The 6,357-nt window shown below is 42.2% G+C and overlaps 1 long non-coding RNA gene across 1 annotated transcript; it reads left to right on the top strand.

The window, feature by feature from the left end:
• Window positions 1-1,436: 1,436 nt before the first annotated feature.
• Window positions 1,437-5,342, top strand: LOC103105006 (uncharacterized). The gene is made up of 3 exons (XR_001622574.2): window positions 1,437-1,517; window positions 3,208-3,241; window positions 4,637-5,342. It is a non-coding gene; the product is annotated as an uncharacterized LOC103105006 (long non-coding RNA).
• Window positions 5,343-6,357: the final 1,015 nt, after the last annotated feature.

Genomic DNA, 6,357 nt, shown 5'->3' with positions numbered 1-6,357 from the left:
GTCCAGCAAACATACACTGATGGTTGTAAGCAGGCTTGGGAAAGAGGCTTTCGCCAGAGACTGGAGTATCAGGGAGTGAGTGGTCTACTATAATGAATACAAAAGGAAAGGGTCCAATCCAGGGCTGGCTGGGTGACCGCCTTAGACAAAAAAGGGAATTTAACTTTTGACTATGTCCACTAGTCCCACCTGGACTGGGGTCATTGAGTTTAAGGTCGATTATTCAGTCTGAAATGGGTGAGTCTGGGATTTCCCTCTGGGTGAGTTCTCAGGGGAAAGGGGCAAACAGTCTCTATCTCTATCTCTGTCACTCTCTTTCTGAATCCCTACCTCTGCCTCAGTCTCTATCTCTGTCACTCTGTGTCTCTTATCACTGAATCTATTTCTCCATTTTTATCTCTGTCACTCTATGACTCTTCCTGAGTCTGTCTCTGTCTCTCAGTCTGTTTCTTTCTCTTGGTCTTCACTCTCTGTTTTTCTCTGCTTCTCTCTTTGTCACTATGTGTGTGTCTCTGTTTCTCAGTCTTCTCTGTCTGTCTCTCTCTGCCACTCTGTGTCTCTGTCTATCTTGTTCAGTCTCTGTTTCTCTCTGCTTCTCTCTTTGTTACTGGGTGTGTGTCTCTGTCTCTCTCAGTCTCTGTCTCTGTCTCTCAGTCTTTTTCTCTCTGCTTCTCTCTTTGTCACTGTGTGTGTGTGTGTGTGTCTGTCTCTCTCAGTCTCTGTCTCTGTTTCTCTCTGCTTCTCTGTGTGTGTGTGTCTATCTCTCTCAGTCTCTGCCTCTGTCTCTCAGTCTCTGTTTCTTTCTCTTGGTCTTCACTCTCTGTTTCTCTCTCTTCTGTCTCTGTCTCTGAGTCTCTGTTTCTCTCTTTGTCACTGGGTGTGTCTCTGTCTCTCCCAGTCTGTCTCTGTCTCTAAGTCTCTGTTTCTTTCTCTTGGTCTTCACTCTCTGTTTCTCTCTTTGTCACTGGGTGTGTCTCTGTCTCTCTCAGTCTCTGTCTCTGTCTCTGAGTCTCTGTTTCTCTCTGGCACTGGGTGTGTCTCTGTCTCTCTCAGCCTCTGTCTCTGTCTGTCTTGGCTTTGGGGGGGGGGGGCTCATTCATTTCGGAGCATGCTGTGCAGATACACGCTCCCATTCCGAGAATGGATCTCCTGCCAGAGGATGCTTTGGGTTTGAACTGCTAAGCTCTCTTTTGTCAGGAAAGGGGAGAAATACAGCTCCGAGACGAGCTTCAGAGAACAAATGGCGAGAGAGGTCTGGGTGGAGATAACTTAGTGCTCTAGTCATCCTTAATGGAAAAGAGATACTGTGGCCAAGCCCAATATAGAATGCATTATAAAGCATGTGTCTGTCAGTCAGTCTGAGAGACATGATAAACAGGCGAATTTCAGCTCTCCAGAGGGAGGGAGCGAGCGAGGGAGGGAGGGAGGGAGGGAGGGAGGCTTTGGCAGAACTAGCTGAGAGGTTAGAATTACAGTGGTTTGTTGCAGTGGGCTGAAGTCTGTGCAAAAGGAATGAGGTAATGTATATTTTTAGTATTTCTAAGAAGGAGCAGCCTCCATTTCTCTTCAGAGGGGGAGGGAGAGGGGGAGGGGAATTTACGGGAGGGCTGAGATTTATAGATCAGAATAAGATGGAGCCCTCCCCGCCCCCCCCCCCCCCACGTTCAGCTTTTTTCCTTTTGTTGGATGGGCTATGTTGTAGTCAAGATGTAGAGTGTTTGTTAGGATGACAAGCCTGAATAATAAATGTATGACATGCGAGCCCCAAAACCAGTTATATTAGTTTTTACTAACAGTGGCAGGGGTACAGCAATGTGGTTCAGTGGAGAGAGCACCAGGTCTGGAGACAGGAGGTCCTGGGTTCAAATTTGGCAGCAGACACTTCCCAGCTGTTTGACCCTGGGCAAGTCACTTAACCCTGTTGCCTAGCTCTTCCCATGCTTCTGCCTTGGAACCAATATACAGTATTGGTTCTAACCTGGAAAGGAAAGGTTCAAAAGTGTCAGACAGGCAAGGGAAAGGAAAATATCTACTAAATGCCAGGTGCTTTTCTAATATTATCTCATTTGCTCCTCAAAACAACCCTTGGAGGTAAGTGGTTTTATAATACCCATTTTATAGTGGCAGAGACTGAGGCAAGCAGAAGTTAAGGGACTTTCATGGAAGTCATACACCTTGTGTCTGAGGCTGGATTTGAATTCAGGCCTTCCGGACTTTTGGCCCACTGCTCCATCTGTTTCTATTGTACTATTATATGCTATAGAACATATCTATAGGTTTTTTAAAAAAAGTTCTATTTTTTATATTTTTTAAACTCTTACCTTCTGACTTAGAACCAATATTATATATTGCTTCCAAGGTAGAAGAGTGGTAAAGGGTAGGCAATGGGGGTTAGGTGACTTGCACAGGTTCACACAGCTAGGTAGTATTGGAGACTAGATTTGAACCCAGGACTTCCTGCCTCTAGGCCTGACTTAATCCCCTGAGCCACCCAGCTATCCCCATATTTCTAGTTTTCATTTCAAATTCGGTCGCCACATTCAGGAAAGTCATTAACAAATAAGAATGAATCCAGAGGAAGGAGAGCAAGCCATGGAGAGGAATGGAGTCTATGGCATGGAAGGATGAAGGTCACATTATGTACTCTACTTTTATTCTTTACCTAAGAGGCCATACTCCACATGGCTAGGTGGTAGTGCATAGAATGCTGGGCTTGGAGTCAGGAAGACCTACATTCAAATCTTTCCTCAGATTTGTGTGACCTTGGGCAAGTCACTTAACCCTGTTGGTCTCAGTTTCTCCATCTGTAAAATGAACTGGAGAAGGAAATGGCAAACCATTCCAGTATCTTTGCCAAGAAAATCCCAAATGGGGATATAAGGACTGAACACAACTGAAAAATGACTGAATGACCAACAAGAGGGCAAATTAGGAATAATGGGTAGAAGATGGAGAAAGTCCATAAGAACTCTTCCCAAGAATGAGGGCTGCCCAACATTGGAGTGGGCTCCCCTTTTAATGATGAGTTCTGTCTCATTAGACGTCTTCAAATGTAGTTTATTGAGGAATGTTGTAAGGGAGATTCCTCTTCTTGTTTGGAATAAACTAACAATTAACATTCTCTCTCTCTCTCTCTCTCTCTCTCTCTCTCTCTCTCTCTCTCTCTCTCTCTCTCTCTCTCTCTCTCTCTCTCTCCCCCCCAAGCAGATGTATTATTTGATCCTCACGACAACCCTTTGAGGTAGGTGGTATGAGTATCCTCATTTTACAGATAAAGAAACTGAGGCAAACCACAGTTAAAATAATATTTAGCAATATTCTAATATAGTAACATTATCAATATTAATATAATCATTATAGTATTAATTATATCATAAAATTATAGTGTATTCTATAATAACCCAGTATTATAATATATAATAATATTATTGGTGTTATTTTGATATAATTGATAATATTATTGATGTTCATATTAATATAATAGTGATATAATATCACTATATTAGTGATAGAATTAAATAGCATTCACCAAATCTCACTTTCAACGTCTTCTTCCCCCGTATATCGAGTAGCCCCACATACTGCCCTTGGAAACCGAACCCTCTGAACACATGCTGGAGGATGCAACTGTCAGAATACACCTAAGACAAGTCATCGTCCCCACACTGCAGTCCACAAGTACTTAACCTAATTTTCAAGTGGAATATACTTACAGCGCAGACTTCCCAAAAAAGGTGTCTGTGGGTGATGACAGTATAAGAAGGCTTAAGTTAATTATTATGGGGATTTCCCACTGCAGCATTTTAAATAAAGCAAATTTCCCTTGCTAGGACTTCTATCTAGTTGATTGGGGCTATCTGACTCACCCAGGAGAGTCACCATGATGTAGGGCAGAGAACTATGTACTTGGAATCAGAAGATATGCATTCAGGCTCTAATTGTGTAATCAGGGGCCAATCTCTTTTCTATTCTGGCTTTGGTTTCCTCTATGAAATGGGGAGTTTCAACCCCTTCCAGCATTAACACTTTATAATTCTGTGGTGCCTAGTTAACATGCCCCAACTCTTGGTTGTTACTGCCATTGTGTCCTATTCTCTTTGATTATTCCTCATGATTCTTCAGGGAGAAAAAGAAGAGAACAAGCATTTATTAAGAACCCACAGGGGCAGGGGGCAGCTGGGTAGCTCAGTGGACTGAGAGCCAGGCCTAGAGATGGGAGGTCCTGGATTAAAATCTGGCCTCAGACTGTGTGACCCTAGGCAAGTCACTTGACCCCCATTGCCTAGCCCTTACCACTCTTCTGCCTTGGAACCAATACACAGTATCAATTCCAAGATGGAAGGTTTTTTTTTTTTTTTTAAGAACCCACAGGGGCAGCTAAACAGCTGTTAAGAGTCAGGCCTGGAAATGGAGGATCCTAGGTTCAAAACTAGGTTCAGCTACTTCCTTGCTGTGTGACCTTGGGAAGGTCACTTAACTCAACTGCCCATTTTTAAAAACTCTTTTGCCCTGGAATCAATACATGGTACTATGTCTAAGATGGAAGGTCAGGATTAAAAAAAAGAAAATAGAAATGCTGTCTTATTTGATCATGTTGACATATTATTATATTTAGTGTTTCTCCCTTCTCTTCTAGAAGATCCCATGCCACAGTGGAAATAACCCTGCCTTGGATCTCAACCAGCAAAGAATGTGAATATTCCTATGTAATACATGTATTTGAGTCCTGATTATTCTTTCATAGTCTTGATTTCTTGGCCTTTGACTAAAGGATGGACTTTAACTGCATCTGGGACTTCTGAAAAAAGGCAAATGTAGTCTGAAAGTCAGAAAGATGAAAGAGATAACACAAAGAGCTAGAGAGCTACTCTACCTGTGAGAGAATATGGCAGGCTCCTGGCATAGATGGGGAATGGCCAACAAGTAGCTTTCCTTTCACAGAGGTTGGGAAGACAACCACATAACCTCTGCTCAGTGCATCAAGAGGGTGTGGGTCGCTATCATCAGTTTAAAGGCTGAGGAAAGCTCTAAAAGACGTACTCCTTCCCCAAATCCCCTTTCTCTTGCTTGTTTGGTAACAACTGTTTGGTTTAAAAAACAAAAACAAACCCCCCAAACAACCTGATTGTTTCTGTAGGTTGATTTTTGCTTGATATAAAGATCTGTGGTTAAAAAAAAAAAATCAGTGGTTGATCACAAAGGCATTTACTCAATTTATACTTAGTCCATGTTGAGCAAAGGGGAATAGAGGAAGCCAGAGACTGCCAGGAAATACATGAAATATAACTAGGGCAGAGATGTAAACCTCTGTTTAAATGTTAGGCATTTTCCTAACTACAGATTCGGAGCTGCTATGCTTTATTGAGATTTTTTCTTTATATAAATTTCCTAATCTAATAGAGAAAGTGATGCATATGAATTTCCAGAGCATTTTGTCCCTCCTCTGAACTGAGTCCTGGGGGTGCTAATCAAAGGAAAGATTATTCCTCCTATTCATCCCAAAGAGAGAAGGAAGGGGTGATTTGGGATGATTCAGCTCCTTCCTCTTTCTGTTTTGGAGGGGAAATAAAGGAGGAATGCTTAGCTAGCTTTGCTCCACATTGACCCCTGCTGATTGAACCTAGAAGTCAATAATGTGAATGGTCCAAGGATCTATATTCTTCCTTCCATCCTAACCTTTCTGCCAAGTACAATTGCTCAGAGGTAGGTCTTTTTTTTTTTTTTGGTTATGTCCTATAATTAAGATGGCAAAGAGATTATGGGGCAGCTGGGTAGCTCAGTGGATTGAGAGCCAGGCCTAGAGATGGGAGGTCCTAGGTTCAAATCCAGCCCCAGCCACTTCCCAGCTGTGTGACCCTGGGCAAGTCACTTGACCCCCATTGCCTAGCCCTTACCACTATTCTGCCTTGGAGCCAATACACAGTATTGACTCCAAGAGAGAAGGTAAGGGTTTAAAAAAAAAAAAAGATGGCGAAGAGACAAGTAGGGCTCGTTGTTTTTTAATTTAATTTAATTTTTTTTAGCTCAGTGTGTTTCTTGTTAGAGTTAAAGTTCTTCCTTTGGGGGCATTAGTTGTGGTGGTGGAATTGGGCCTCTGCCTTAGAAGGGAGTTCTTAGTAAAACTTGAACCTACTTCAAATAACTTCCACATAATTCAATTGTGAGAATTTATTTTTCACATACAGTGATCTCTCACCTATCATGGGAATTACGTTCCAGAGACCCCCACAATAAGCGAAAATCCACGAAGTAGAAGCATTATAATTATTTTATTATTTCTACTTATTTTAAAGCTTTATAAACTCTTCCCACTCTCCTAGAAACCTTTTCCACACTCTTATTAACCTTTCCCACACT

Source organism: Monodelphis domestica, chromosome 4, assembly GCF_027887165.1.
Source record: "Monodelphis domestica isolate mMonDom1 chromosome 4, mMonDom1.pri, whole genome shotgun sequence".
Taxonomy (NCBI): domain Eukaryota; kingdom Metazoa; phylum Chordata; class Mammalia; order Didelphimorphia; family Didelphidae; genus Monodelphis; species Monodelphis domestica.
This window is presented reverse-complemented; position numbering and strand designations above follow the sequence as displayed.